At 41.7% G+C, this 16221-nt stretch overlaps 1 pseudogene; it reads right to left on the reverse strand.

Annotated features, from left to right (window-relative positions):
• Nucleotides 1–4628: 4628 nt before the first annotated feature.
• On the reverse strand, nucleotides 4629–5481 carry LOC115275495 (annotated as a pseudogene).
• Between the last annotated feature and the right edge of the window lie 10740 nt (nucleotides 5482–16221).

Here is a 16221-nt window from a genome sequence, read left to right on the forward strand (position 1 = left end):
AGGGGGGAGGGGAGGGAGGGGGGGAGGGAGGGGAGGGGAGGGGCGGGACGGGGCAGGGAGGGAAGGGAAAGGGAAAGGAAAAGGAAAGGAAAGGAAAGAAAAGAAAAGAAAAGAAAAGAAAAGAAAAGAATGTTCAGTGGAGTCGGGCTTTAACATAAAACACCAAAAACCCAGGCTCCTAACAGAAAACAAATTTCACTGTGGCTGTAGCACTAGATAGAAGCTGCTGCTCCTGGTGAGGCAGCTGTTCCTGGGACCCAAGCCTGTTCCTGCCTGCCCAGCAGATCCACCTCCCTCCACAGGATTGGGCCTGGAGAGACTGTCAGTCAAGGTGCCCCTCCCTGACCCACACCGGGCCAGCTGGGCCTTCGTCCCTGGACTTTGACTTCTGAGCAGAAAGCAGCAGGAACTGGATTTGGTGATGCTTATTCAACCCCAAGAGGTTCCCACTCCCAAGATCATGGCTCCTCTGACACCAGCCCTTTCTGAAGATGAGGCTCCACAGCTTTTCTGTCCAGTCTGTGAGCCATCCCATATCCTTCCAATAAATCCTCTTTCTGCTAGTAGGAGTCAAAATTAACTTCTGTTGCTTCCAAACAGAAAATCAGAATAGAAAACTCCAGCAGAAGGGCTAGGAATCTAGAATTCCCTTCCTTATTCCCATAGCTCTCCAATGTTACCCTAGAATAGACCTACTTCTCCTATTCCATGTTGCTGTTTTCTTTGGTCTGTGCTACAGGGAACCTGCTGGGACTTGTGTCTTGGCTTGACCAGGCTCATGATGGAAATCTATGCCAAAGAGGTGACTCTTCGACAGGGTCAAGACCAGAAACGAGAAGCAAATGCAGTCACACCACAGCCAATTCACAAGAAGACAAATGGCTACCACTCTTTTCCATCTTCCTGGAATCACAAGCCTTACATGCATATGCAATTTTCCAGTCCAGCAACCCTCTAAGGAAATACAAAGAATCCTCTGTGGGTCGATTCAATAGGCAATGGAGAGCTGCTGGCCCAAGTAGCAGAGGTGCTCACATTCACAAGGCTCACCTGGAGCATGACAGGTCAAAGAACTCCCTAGCAGGGCACCACAGCAGGCGGCCCGCAATAGTGCTCGGCACCCAGCGTAAACAAGGACTCTGGGAAGCAACGTTTCTGCTCCTGAGCCACTGGCCCTCCATCCTGCCCCTGGGAAACAAACCCTGATGAGACGTACACCTGTGGAGAGACACTATCAAGAGGATCCCTGAAGACTGAAGGCCATAAATTAGCTTTTCCAACCTCTGTCTTCTGACAAGTCTCACATCACTTTCCTCAAGTGTCACAAAACCAAGCCCTCCAGGAAATTCTGATTTTGTAATTCCAATCTCCTCCTCTGCCTCCTCTGCACACACAAGTGATACAGGAAGGGGAGAGGTCCCACCCCTGCATCCAGCTGTTATAAGTAGAAACACAGACAAGAGAAGAAACTATCCGATTCACTTCCAGTTTGTAGTAAATGCAACTCTTTCTGACATGATCTTAGTTAATGTCACCTCCCACTGATCTTTATCAGTTATACTATTAGTTAATTTTCATAGCACCTGGAAAACAAAAAAAAAAAATTCTAGTTCATTACCCAGTCAACCTACCTGAACCTACCAAGAGGAGAAATTATTCATCCCTACTCCACTGTACACATTTTAATGCAAAGTTACTCCAAAGCAAAATTTACCCAACCAGATCCAAAAACCTGTTTTTCTTACATTGCCCCATACTCATAGGTTTCTTCAGATCAAATCTATGGCTCTGCTTCCTGAATTTAAAGAGACACAACATGCACAAAGGATGGAGCCCCAGGAGGCCTGAGTGGACCACATTATACAAAGATGTGAGCAACTCTGCCGCCTGCCTTTGTGGAAGACCGCACTATAAGCAAAAACAAAGGAGTCTGTTATTAGACACTTAAATCATAGAGCTGTCCACATAAGGGAAAAAACTCCTAGAACCAGTCAGAACAGCCCTGAGGAATTCTATAGAGGAACAAGTGTAGATCAAGTCAGTCACACTGGCTCAGAAATGGAATGAGTCCATGAGGACAGAGGCAGGCTAATCTCACTGTGCTGTGAACGTGCTTGAGGTGCCCACAGTTCTGAACTGGCACCAAATTATGAAAACACATGTGAAAGTTTCAGAAAAATCCACACATACATGTTATATTATCATAAGACACAATATTTTGTAAAAGATGATGGTCTTCTGATACCTATATTCACCACTCAACATTTAAAATTCTCTTCAACCAACCCATACATTAAGAATCAACAAAGAGGGGCGCCTGGTGGCTCAGTCGGTTAAGCGTCTGGCTTCGGCTCAGGTCATGATCTCATGGTTTGTGGGTTCAAGCCCCGCATCAGGCTCTGTGCTGACAGCTAGCTCAGAGCCTGGAGCCTGCTTTGGATTCTGTATCTCCCTCTCTCTCTGACCCTCCCTGCTCGCGCTCTGTCTCTCAAAAATAAATTAAAAAAAAAAAAAAAGAATCAACCAAGAAAAATAAATGTGCCAAAGGTCCAAGAAAGGTAGAGGAATAGGGGAAAAAAGATGTAAAAAACTGTATAGACAACTGGCTCTGTCCCACAGCTTTCCAGGATTGTTTGTTGAAAATACTCATCATCTCCCCTTGTTTTCCTATTCTCTCTTCACTTGTTTCCATTCTAATCTTCATAATTTTCTTCCTTCTGTTTGCCTTGGGTTTATTTTGCTCTTCTTGTTCTGGTTTCTTAGTTAATAGTTGAGGTTATTGCCTGGTAACTTCCTTTTTTTTTTTTAGTGTTTATTTATTTGTTTTTGAGGGGGAGAGAGAGAGAGTATACACAAATGGAGGAGGGGCAGAGAGAGAGGGAGACACAGAATCTGAAGCAAGCTCCAAGCTCTGAGCTGTCAGTGCAGAGCCTAATGCAGGGCTCGAACTCATGAACTGTGAGATCATGACCTGAACCAAAGTCAGAGGCTTAACCAACTGAGCCACCCAGGTACCCTTCTTCCTCCTTTCTTAATACAGGCATTGACGGCTATAAATTTCCCTCCAAACACTACTTTACCTGCATCCCGCAAGTTTTCATATTTGTGATTTTTGTTTCCATTCATCTCAAAGTATTTTCTCACTTCTTTTGTGCTTTCTTCTTTGATCTACCAGGTGTTTGGGGGTTGTTGAGATCTCCCTATATTCTTTCAATATGAGTGTTTGTCTGATATGCTGTTTGGAAACATTTTCTCCCACTCTGTAGCTTGTCTCTTTTTTTATTCTTTTCACAAACTTTTTGACATAGCCAAAGTTTCTAATTTAGATGAAGTTGAATTTACCCTTTTTTTTTCTTTTGTGGGCCATGCTTTATTTGCCATGTATAAGAATTCTTCCCTCAGCTATGCTTCTGAAAATTTTCTGTTTTCTCCTAACATTTTTTATAGTTTTACATTTAAATCTATGATCCATTTGAGTTAACTTTTTTATATGCTGTGAAGCTTAGGCCTAGGTTGTTCTCTCCTGACCATCCCATGAATATCCAATTGTTCCAGCAACAACTGTTGAAAAGAATACCCCTCCTCCACTGAACTGTTCTGGCACATTTTAGTCTATTTGAACTACTACAACATAAATCTCATGCACTGGGTGGCTTAAAAAACAAATATTGATTTCTCACATTCTGGAGGCTGGGAAATCCAAGGTCAAGGCATTAGCATATCATATTTCTGGGGAAGGCCCACTTCCTGGTTCACAGATGGCCATTATCTGTGTCCTCACAAGACAGAAAGAGAGTAAGAGCTCTCTGGCATCTCGTGTATGAGGGTGCTGATCCCATTTTTTTATAAAAATTTTCTTAATGTTTGTATTTTTATTTATTTTATTTATCTTATTTTATTTTATTGTGTGTGTGTATTTGGTCTTTCCCATGTCTGTGATGTTTTATTTTGGTAGCTCTTTTGGGATAAGGCATACATACATTGAATTAAATATCTTAAAATGCACAAATTATACTTTAGACGAGAAAGAAACGTACCATATTCACGTAACTAGTGTTTCTTGATCTAGCAAATAAAAGCACTTCTACAGGTCAAGGATTTTAATGCGTGCCAGATCTGCCCTCGCCTACCCCTATAAATAAGGTGGAATCTGCACTAGACAAGGGTCAACTTGGAGGCTTCTGAGGTGGTGGTGGCTTCCTCTATGTTCCCCAGTCAGTCATCAGGAGGTGACTGTTAAGGTTCCAACGCAGCAGCACGGAGAACACTATAAAGGACTCTACCTCTCTACCTTGAGCAAAGAAGGGCTGCTTCTCTGCCTCGGGGCTCCTTACCTTATGAATTATGAAGGTCAATATTAAAGCAAAACGAGAATTAAAGGCTGCTCTGGTGGGAAAATAGAAGGATGGCAGACTCTTTTCCAACACTGCGTGAAATTTTTAAAGCCACCTGATTGGTAGTTAATAGGGCCTGAGAATTTGTCATCCCTCTTTTCAAAATGATGTGCTCTCATACTGCTAAACTGTCAGGATCACCAGCAGAATAACTAGCACGACATAACCGGGAGCTGTATTTTCCTTAATCTGCACATACCCAGATGAAGACAGTCTTGCTCCTGTTCTCTCTGGCTACTGAAATGCAGCTCTAATGACTCTATGACTAAGTGGCTGAGTGGGTCTAAAATTGTCTCCCAAAATCCCATCACTGCCTTCCACAAGTTCTGCCCCCTTCACGTGCGTGCGTCCGCAGCCTTCGAAATTCTTCGATCTGTAGCTGGGATATAGTTAGAGGGTATTGGAATAATATTCAGGTGACACCTTTGCTGCTGGGCGGAATGGTAAGGGAGCCTTCCTACACCCAATAATCTTGCAGCAAAGGATCTGGTAATAAAGTGTTAGGATTAAAGCAGGGTATTGTTTTGGACTTCCCCTTATACTGAATATCTTGAAGGATTTCAGTCACTGCCTTCAGACCCACATGCTCCTTCCCTATCTGAATGAACAGAGCAATGATGGCGACTACATGGGGCTTCCCCATGGCCTCATCAACACTGCCAAACAGGGTAGAGTTCCAGTGGATGAGATGGAGCTCCATGGGAAAAGCTCTGAAATTAACTGTGTGCTCAGAACCACGCTGGTTTTCTCTCCCCCAATGAAACCTAACCTCATACAGTTCAAATTCATGCCCTTGAGGCAATGAACCTCCTGATAGAACTGATTTTGACTTCAGGATAAGCTGAATAGTATTTCCATCACTGGTGACTTCACAGTCTCAGCAGACCACATAATTTGGGGAGAGGCGGAAGTCCAGAAGTGAGGGGTCATATCTAGCTTCTCTTGAGTTTAAGTTAATGGGAGACTGGTATTCCCCATTAGCATCGGGAAACACCAAGCCCCACTCCACCCCCTCCTCCTCTTCCTCTTCGTCCTCCTCCTTCTCCTGGAAGGCGATGGAATCTTCGATGAAGCTCAGGTCAGCCATGGAGAGGCGGTGGGCCCCCTGGGCACCCTCGAGCGCAGTGCCCACGCCGCCGCAGGGAAGCGGGCAGGAGTGGGGCGGTGCGCGCGTGGGAGGGTGAAGCTGAGCAGGGGGGCGAGCGGGGGTGTGAGCGCACGGGGCGGGAGCAGGCTGGCCCTGACTTTAACTCAAACTCTTTCCTTGTTTCCTGGGCACTGGGAGAGCGAGTGGAGCCGCTGTTCCTTATTTATTTATTTTTGAGAGAGGGACAGAGCAGGAGCAGAGGAGGGGCAGAGAGAGAGACACAGAATACTAAGCTGTCAGCACAGAGCCTGATGCAGGGCTTGATGCGGGGCTCAAATGCATGAACCGGGAGATCATGACTTGAGCCGAAATCAGATACTTAACCAACTGAGCCACCCAAGTGTCCCCGCACTAATCCCATTCTTGAGGGCTCCACCCCCATGACCTAATCACCTCCCAAAGTCCCCTACTTCCTAGTATCATCACACTAGGGTTAGGATTTTACATGTGAATTTGGGGGGAGTCACAAACATTCAAAAGGCAGTTGGCTATACTTGTGTGGATGTATTTCTGGGTTTCCTATTCTGTTTCAGAGATCTATGTGTCTATCCCTCCACCAATACTACTCTTGATTACCGTAGCTATAAAAAAGGTCTTGAAATGGGTACTCTGATTCCTCCCACTCAAAATTGTTTTATCTAGAGTCCTTTTTGTAGATTCACTGGGATTTTTAAAGTGGATTATCATGTCATCTGCAAACAGGGATACATTTATTTCTTCTTTTCCATAACTTCTTCAAACAGTTTTCTGTACTACTCCATTTCCTCTCCTTTTGGGACTTCAATAACATGAAAGCTAAACCTTGTGTTACTGTCCCATAATTCCCTGAAGCTCTGTTCACTTTTCTTCAGTTTAATTCCTATTGGGTCAGAACAGATAATTTTCACTGTTCTATCTTCAAGCTAACTGACTCTTTTATCTCCACTCTGTTACTGAGTCCCTCTAATTAAGTTTTAACTTAGTTTTAGTTATATATTTTCCAATTTTAAATTTAAATGTCTAATTTTTCATTTGTTTCAAGACTGTTCACCTTCACTTCTTCAAGTTTTAATTATATTCTAATTATGCCTTTTCCCTTAAATTCTTTGATAATCCCAACATCTATAACATGTCACAGTTACCAGCTGTTGACTGTCCTTTCCCCTTAGGAGACAGTAAGATTTTCCCAACTCTTCATACATGGGACAATTTTGAATTTCTGGATATTATGTTATGTTACTCCAGATCTTGTTTAGATGCAATGGAAAACAGTAGATTTTTGTTTGTTTTAACAGTAACTACATTGATTAGGTCCAACCCACAAGTTTCTATCCCATCTTTTGTGGGCTGTGTTCCAATGTCAGCTTAGTTTTCACAGCCCCTGTAGTACTATTTTGATCTGTCCCAAGTATACCATGCAGTGGCCAGCACAGGACTTGGGCAGGAGTCTACCCCACAGCTGAGTCCTCAAAACACTTGGTATGCTGTTTAGGGTCAGATGCATGCATGCTATTTCAAAGGAAAGCCAATGAGTCCATACACAATACTCTTGGTTCACGTTGTTGAGTTCCTTCCTCTCTGCAATCTTCTTGATGCTTTTCAGCTCTCAGGGGCCCCTTTCCTGGTCTTCTGGCTAAAAAGTAAAGGCTTTAGTTTCTCTGCTGAGTATCTGCCACTACTGTGATTGCCCCTAGGGTAAAGTGGTGAGAGGATTGAGAAAACAAAATCAGTGAATGTTTCCAGGCTCCTGGGACCATAATCCCTATAAATAAAAGGACTCCTCTCCCATCTTGCTGCCAATGTAACTGCTGCCTCTGCTGCTACAGAGTTTCATGGGGGCAGGGCAGGAGAAAATGGGCTGGGGAGAGGGGGAAACGTGAACAACAACAACAACAACAACAAGACAGTCTTCATCCATCTTTATTCTCTGACCCATACAAATCCCCTTTCCTGCTCCTGAGACTAGAGAGAGAGGGATTATCTTGGAACTTATTCTGTATGCACCCAGTTCCAGGTTTTCCACTATCTTTGAGTCTAGACTGGAAGGTATTCTAAATATTTATTTTTGATAGAGGGAGAGAGCACATGCCTGGGAGAGGGGCAGAGAGAGAAGAGGACAGAGGATTCCAAGCAGACTCTACACTTAGAGCAGACAGCCAGATGCAGGGCTCGAACCCATGAACCATGAGATCACAATCTGAACTTAAGCGAAAGTCAGATGTTTAACCAACCAAGCCACCCAGGTGCCCCAAGACTGGAAGGTCTTCTATAGAGACAAAAACAGAAACAGCTCCCTTCCCAACCACCTGCTGCCATTATCTTTCAGGGTGCTCAACTGGTCCGTGCAATCCGTCCGGGGAGTCTAGTTGTATTCAGTCAAAGAGAAAGGATAGAATGTGCTTACTACATCTTGACCAGAATCAGAACCCTTTCATTTTTTTTTTAGTAGGCTCCACACCCAGCATTGAGTCCAACATGGGGCTTGAACACACGACCCTAAGATCAAGACCTGAGCTGAGATCAAGAGTCAGACGTTTAACTGACTGAGCTACCCAGGCATACCCTGAACCTTTTCATTTTTTTAATGTAAATATCTTCATAAATTCCTAGATTTTTTTTTGCCATTAAAGAAACTTAATGGTTATACTATACCTGTTGACATCTTTCTGTCAATCATATCATTCCATTGTGAGAGAATATAGTGTCTTACTGTATTTAACAAGTTTTCTACACAGGGAATGTATTGTTTTTACAATCTAAAATAGTGAAATAAAGGTTACAGGCAAAAAACGTACATCAAGAGAGTGGAAGAAAATGTTAGTACTGGTTGCTAGTCTTCATGTGGTATAAGTATGTGAAGAGACATTTTAAAGTCAACTTTCTGTACTTTTACATTTTTTATGACAAGTACTGCCTTTTTTTTTTTATCTTAAACTTTTTAAATTTAGCATCAAATACTAAAGAAAAGTATACAAATTGTAAACATACAGCTCCATGAAAGTAAACATAATCATTTAATCTAAACACCACTCATATCAAGGAGTATTACCCAAAAGTTCCCCATTACCAGTCACAAGAGTGACTGGTTTTCAATTACAGAGGTAGTATATTTATATTTATTTAAATAATACTGGATCATATTTCTTTTTTTTTTTTTAATGTTTGCTTATTTTTGAGAGAAAGAAACAGAGTGTGAGCAGGGTTAAAAGGAAAGGGAGAGACACAGAATCCAAAGCAGGATCCAGGTTCTGCGCTGTCAGCACAGAGCCTGACGTGGGGCTCGAACCTATGAACCATGAGATCATGACCTGAGTCAAAGTGAGATGCTTAACTGACTGAGCCACCCCAGGCACCCCTACTGGAACGCATTTCTGATTTTAGTTATTGTGATGCTTATCTCTTCATATGTTGTAAACATTTATATTTACTTCTTAAACTGTTCCAAAAATATCCATTACATTTTGTATAGGTTGATTCTAAAACTTGATAACCATTTAAAAAGCATCTAGAATATCACACACTGAGAAAGCCTCAGAATCTCCAGCAGACTGACAGAAGAAAGTATTTCTCTGTCTCAAATGTGAAGACAGCAACACAAGACATCCAGGAACATGAAATTGAGGAAACAAGACACACCAAAGGAACACAATAATTTCCCAATAACTGACCCCCAAGGAAATGGAGATTTGCAATCTGCCTAGTAAAGAATTGATCTTAGTGAGCTACAGGGAAACACAGAAAGACAATTCAGTGAAATTGGGAAACAAAGCACAGACAAAACAAGAAGCGTAACAGAGAGAAAATATAAAAAAGGGGCACCTGGGTGGCTCAGTTGATTAAGCTTCCGACTTCAGCTCAGGTCATGATCTCACGGTTCGGGGTTTTAAGCCCCGCTTCAGGCTCTGTGCTGCCAGCCTGGAGCCTAGAGCCTGTTTCAGATTCTGTGTCTCCACCTCTCTGCCCCTCCCCTGCCCATGTTCTCTCCCTCTCCCTCTCTCTTTCAAAAATAAAAAACATTAAAAAAAAATAAAGAAAGAAAGAAAAGAAATTATAAAAGAGATCCAAACAGAAATCCCAGAGGTTGACAATGCAATGAATGAAATGAAAATGTAGTAGAGAATGCCACCAGCAGATGTGATCAAAGCAGAAGAATCTGTGAATTTATAGGTCACTTGAAATTATCCAGTCAGAGGAGAGCAAAAGAGAAAATAACAAAAAAGAGAGAGAGAAGAAAGCCCATTTGAATTATAAGACACCATCAAGAGAAACTATCCAAGCCCTGTTGGTATCCTAGATGGAAAAGAGAAGGAGAAAGGGACAAAAAGTTTATTTAAAGAAATAATGGCGGTATGCCCAACTGAACTTCGACAAAGCAGGAAAGAATATCCAATGAAATACAGTCTCTTCAGTAAATGATGTTGGTAAAACTGGACAGCAACATGCGGAAAAATTAACCTGGACCACTTTCTTACACCATACACAAAAATAAACTTAAAATGGATGAAAGACCTAAATGTAAGACAGAAAGCCATCAAAATCCTAGAGAAGAAAGCAGGCAAAAACCTCTTTGACCTCAGCCACAGCAACTTCTTACCCAAAATGTCTCTGGAGGCAAGGGAAACAAAAGCAAAAATGAACTCCTGGGACCTCATCAATATAAAAAGTTTCTGCACAGCAAAGGACACAATCAGCAAAACTAAAAGGCAACCAAACAAATGGGAGAAGATACTTGCAAATGACATATTACACAAAGGACTAGTATCCAAAATCTATACAGAACTTACAAACCTCAACACCCAAAAACAAATAATCCAGTGAAGGTATGGGCAAAAGACATGAATAGACACTTCCAAAGAAGATATCCAGATGGCTAACAGACATGAAAAAATGTTCAACGTAACCCATCATCAGGGAAATACAAATCAAAACCACAATGAGATACCACCTCACAGCTGTCAGAATGGCTAACATTAATAACTCAGGCAACAACAGATGTTAGTGAGGATGTGGAGAAAGAGGATCTCTTTTGCACCGCTGGTGGGAATGCAAACTGGTGCAGCCACTTTGAAAAACCGTATGGAGGTTCCTCAAGAAGTTAAAAATAGAACTACCCCGGGGCACCTGGGTGCCTCAGTTGAGCATCCGACTTCCACTCAGATCAAGATCTCATGGCTTGTGAGTTCAAGCACCGCGTCAGGCTCTGTGCTGACAGCTCAGCGCCTAGAGCCTGCTTCGGATTCTGTGTCTCATTCTCTCTCTCTGCCCCTCCCCCACTTGTGCTCTATTTCTCTCAAAAATAATAAATAAATGTAAAAAAAAGAAAAAACTAAAACTATCCTATGATCCAGCAATAGCACTACTAGGTATTTATCCAAGGGATACAGGTGTGCTGTTTCAAAGGACATATGCACCCCAATACTTACAGCAGTACTATAGATAATAGCCAAAATACAGAAAGAGCCCAAATGCCCATCAACGGGTGAATGGATAAAGAAGATGTGAAAAATATATTCAATGGAGTATTACTCAGCAATAAAAAAGAATGAAATCTTGTCATTTGCAACTACATGGATGGACTAAAGGATATTATGCTAAGTGAAACTAGTCAGAGAAAGACAAATATCATATGACTTCACTCACATGTGGAATTTAAGATTCAAAACATGAACATAAGGGAAGGGAAGCAAAAATAATACAAGAACATTGAGGGACACAAAGAGTCTCTTAAATACAAAGAACAAACAGGGTTGCTGAAGGAGCTGTGGGTGGGAAGATGGGCTAAACAGGTATGCGGCATTAGGGAAGACACTGGCTGGATAAACACTGGGTGTTATACACAGGGGATGAATCACTAGAATCATCTACTCCTGAATCATCATTGCACTAAATGCTAACTTGCATGTAACTTTAAAAATTAATTAAATTTAAAAGAATAAAAATAAAAAATAAAAAAATAATGGCTGAGGCCTTCCCAAATCTGGGAAGTGATTTAGACATCCAAATTAATAAAGCTCATAGGTCCCCAAAGAGATCTTCTCTAAGATACACTATAATAAAACCATCTAAAGACAAAGAGAATTTTTAAAGCAGCAGGAGAACAAGGGAACCCCCAAAAGGAAAGGTTATCAGTGGATTTCTCAGCAGAAACCCAGAGGCCAAGAGAGAGTGGAATCACATAGACTGAGGATGATGGCAGAGGAGGAGGGCCCTAGGATCGCCTCATCCCGCAAATACAACTAGACAACTATCAATTCATCCTAAATATCCCAGAAATTGATACGAAGACTGGCAGAAAACACCGCATAACTAAAGGTAGAGACAAGTTCACATCAAAGAAAGTAAGAGTGCAGAGATGTGATTCGGAAGAGAAATGGACAGTAGCCACTGCAGCGGCAAGGGAGCCATAGTCCAGAAGAGCAAGAGACAGACTGCCACACAGAGGAGTGCATGGGGAAACAAATCCCTATAGAATTTTCTTGGAAAGAGAGAGGGCTCGAATTTGCTGAGTTCTTGCAACCACTGAGGCCTAAAGGTCAGCGTACTTGGCTCTGGAAGAGCTCAGAGGACACGGATTGCTCTTGGAGAAAAGGCAGGGCAAACAGCCCACAGACATACAGCATAGAAATAGTGATCTGAAGAGTGCCTAGGGCACACAGCAGGAAGATTTAGTTGCTCGTCTGGAAGCATGTCCCAGAGAGACAACATTCACAGAGAGACCATTCTGGGAACAAAGGAACTGGCCAGCACCATTTCCCTCCTCCACCCCTCAGCATGAACACAGAGCCACCACCAGGAACCAGCACAGTGCCCACATTCCCTACCAAACTTGCTTACACCAAGCCTCCTCCCCTCCACCCAGCACTCAGGTGGAACTGCCCTTCCTAGTCATACTTGCCTCAATCCTAGCTCAGGGGAGAGGAGGAGAGGTTCATTCATCCAGAAGACTGGCCCAAACCCTTGCTTACACCATGTCTCCCAACCCAGGAATTTTGTGAGCCCTCAGTTCTGGTGGCAGCAGTGTCAGGTCTCATTTCACAAGCAGAGCTCACCAGTTAAAACATGCCATATTCAAGCCAGGAATTAAACACTGCCCACAAGAGGCAAAGAAAGCCTCTGCAGACAATTGGCCTGAAGGATAAAATGGCCAGGACACAGAACAGAGTGTACAACAGTGGAGACAGGCCCAGAAGCACCAGGCCCTGGGAACAGGGCATGCTACACTGCAGGGCAATAAAGGGCCTCTTCTTCATAAAGCCATTATCCTCAAGAACAGGAGACATAACTAACTTTCCTAACACATATAAACAGGCACAGAGACTTATACAAAATGAGAAAACAGAGGAATTTGTCCCAAATGAAAGAAAAGGACAAGACCACAACTGGAAACTTGAGCAAAACAGACAGAGGTTCACATGCATGATAGAGAATTTAAAGTAATGATCATGGGGGCACCTGGATGGCTCAGTCAGTTGATTGTCCAACTCCAGCTCAGGTCATGATCTCACAGTTCATGAGTTCAAGCCCTTCACTGGGCTCACTGCTCTTGGTGTGGAGCCTACTTTGGATTCTCTGTCCCCCTCCCCCAGCCCCTCTCTTTTTCTCTCAAAAATGAATAAACATTAAAAAAAAAAAAAGTAATGATCACGGGGCCCCTGCCTGGCTCAGTCAGTAGAGTACGCCAGTCTTAATCTCAGGATCATAAATTCAAGCCTCACACTAGAACTTACCTAAAATTAAAAAAAAAAAAAATTTTTTTAATGGGTGCCTGGGTGACTCAGTCAGTTGAGTGTCCAACCTCGGCTCAGCTCAAGATCCCCTGGTTTGTGGGTTTAAGCCCCACATCCAGCTCTGTCCTGACAGCTCAGAGCCTGGAGCCTGCTTTGGCTTCTGTGTCTCCCTCTCTCTCTGTCCCTCCCCCACTCATGCTTTGTCTCTGTCTCAAAAATAAGTAGACTTTAAACTTTTTTTAAATCCTACAAAAGATCACAGGAAGTAATTAATCTAGTATCAGCTATTGCAACTTTTTTTTAAGGTATGTTCCCTGGGGTAAAGGAAGCAAAAGCAAAACTAAACTACTAGGACATCATCAAAATAAAAAGCTTCTGCACAGCAAAGGAAACAAAACTAAAAGGCAGCCTACAGGATGGGAGAAGATATTTGCAAATGACATACCTGTTAAAGGGTTAGTATCCAAAATATATTAAGAACTTATAAAACTCAACACCCAAAAAACAACAAATCCAATTTAAAAATGGGCAGAAAACATGAACAGACACTTTTCCAAAGAAGACATCCAGATGTCCAACAGACCAACAGACCAACATTTTAAAAAATGCTCATTATCACTTATCAGAGAAATGCAAATCAAAACTATAATGAGACATTATCTCACACCTGTCAGAATGGCTGAAATCAAAAACACAAGAAATAACAGGTTTTGGCAAGGATATGGAGAAAAAGGAACCCTCTTGAAGTGTTGGTAGGAATGGAAACTGGTGCAGCAACTCTGGAAAACAGTATGGAGTTTCCTCAAAAAATTAAAAATAGAACTACCCTACAATCCAATAATTGCACTACTGTGTATTTACTCAATGAACACAAAAACACTAATTCAAAGATATACATGCATCCCTATGTTTACAGCAGCATTGTTTAGAACAGCAAGATATGTAAGTAGGCAAGTGCCCATCAATAGATGAACATATAAAGATGTGGTTTATATACACAATGGAATATTCAACCATTGAAAAAAATGAAATCTTGCCATTTGCAATAACACGGACAGAGCTGGAGACTATAATGCTAAGTGAAATAAGTCAGAGAACCATGATTTCACTCCTATGTGTAATTTAAGAAGCAAAACAAATGAGCAAAGGAGCAAAGGAGTAAAAGAGAGAGAGAGAGAGAGACAAACAAACAAAAAAAGACTCTTAACTAGAGAACAAATGGATGGTTACCAGAGGGGAGGGGGTGAAAAGAGAAGTGAAATAAGTGATAGGGACTAGAAGTGCACTTGTTGTGATGAGTACCAGATGATTCAGATAAAAACTTAAAACAAAACAAAAACAAAAACAAAAAAAAAAAACCCACAAAGTACTGCAAGAAAAAACTGCCAACCAACAATATTTTACCCAGCAAAGGTATCTTTCAGAAGAAGCGATAAAGACTTTCATGGATAAACAAAAACACAGAGAGTTCATCACCACTAGATCTGACTTACAAGCAATGCTGAAAGCAGTTCTTCAGTCAATATGAAAGGACACTAATCAGGAACACGGAAACATACCCTGGGTAAAGGCAAGTATACCATTACATTCAGAATACTCTAATACTGAATATGGTGGTTTGCTAATCACTTAACTCTAATACACAGGTTAAAAGACAAAACTATTAATAACTGTAGCTCAAATAATTTATTAATAGATTAAAAAAAATACAAATGGCCAGCCGGTACATGGAAAGGTGCTCCCTAATCATCAGGGAAATGCAAATCAAAACCACAAGTTATCATCTCACACCAGTTAGGATGGCTTTTATTTAGAAAGACAACAGGTAACGTGTTGGGAAAGATGTGGAGTGAAGGGAATCCTGGTAACTGTTGGTGGAAAGGTAAACTGGTATTGTCATTATGGGAAACAGTATGAAAGTTCCACAAAAAATTAAAAACCAGACTATCTTATAATCTAGCAATCCTACTTCTGGGTATATCCAAAGGAAACAAAATCATTATCTTAAAGAGCTATCTGCATCCTCATGTTCGGTGCAACATTATTCACAAGAGCCAAGATATGGAAACAACCCAACTGTGAACAGAAAAGTGGATAAGGATGATGTGGTACATATATACAATGGAATATTATCCAGCCATAAGAAGGAAATCCTGTCATTTACATTATACACACACACACACACACACACACACACACACACAGATACAAACTTCAACTACATATTTATATCCTTTTCAACCCTAAAGCTAAAATCAAGTCCAATGAGAACACGTGAGAATAATTTCCATCAAAGGCAAAGGCCAAACAAACCTATGCCATATACTACTGTTGTGGAGGTACTAGCTATCACAATTAGGTGATAAAAAGAAAACACAGGAATGCAACTGGAAAAGAAAAAAGTACATCAAAATTGCACCAACATTCTTCTCCAAGCTAGAACAAACTATCCTCAAATTCGTATGGAACCACAAAAGACCCCGTTTAGCCAAAGTTATATTGAAGAAGAAAACCAAAACAGGAGGCATCACAATCCCAGACTTTAGCCTCTATTACAAAGCTGTCATCATCAAGACAGTATGGTATCGGCACAAAAACAGACACATAGACCAATGGAATAGAATAGAGAACCCAGAGCTGGGCCCACAAATGTAAGGCCAATTAATTTTTTACAAAGTAGGAAAGAGTATGCGATGGAAAAAAGACAGCCTCTTCAGCAGGTGGTGCTGGAGAACTGGACAGCAACATGCAGAAGAATGAAACTAGACCACTCTCTTACACCATACACAAAAATTAACTCAAAATGGCTGAAGGACCTGAATGTGAGACAGGAAACCATCAAAACCCTCGAGGAGAAAGTAGGAAAAAACCTCCTAGACCTCCATCACAGCAATCTCTTACTCGACACATCCCCAAAGGCAAGGGAAATGAAAGCAAAACTGAACTCTTGGGACTTCATCAAGATAAAAAGCTT

This window comes from Suricata suricatta, chromosome 12 (assembly GCF_006229205.1).
Source record: "Suricata suricatta isolate VVHF042 chromosome 12, meerkat_22Aug2017_6uvM2_HiC, whole genome shotgun sequence".
NCBI lineage: Eukaryota > Metazoa > Chordata > Mammalia > Carnivora > Herpestidae > Suricata > Suricata suricatta.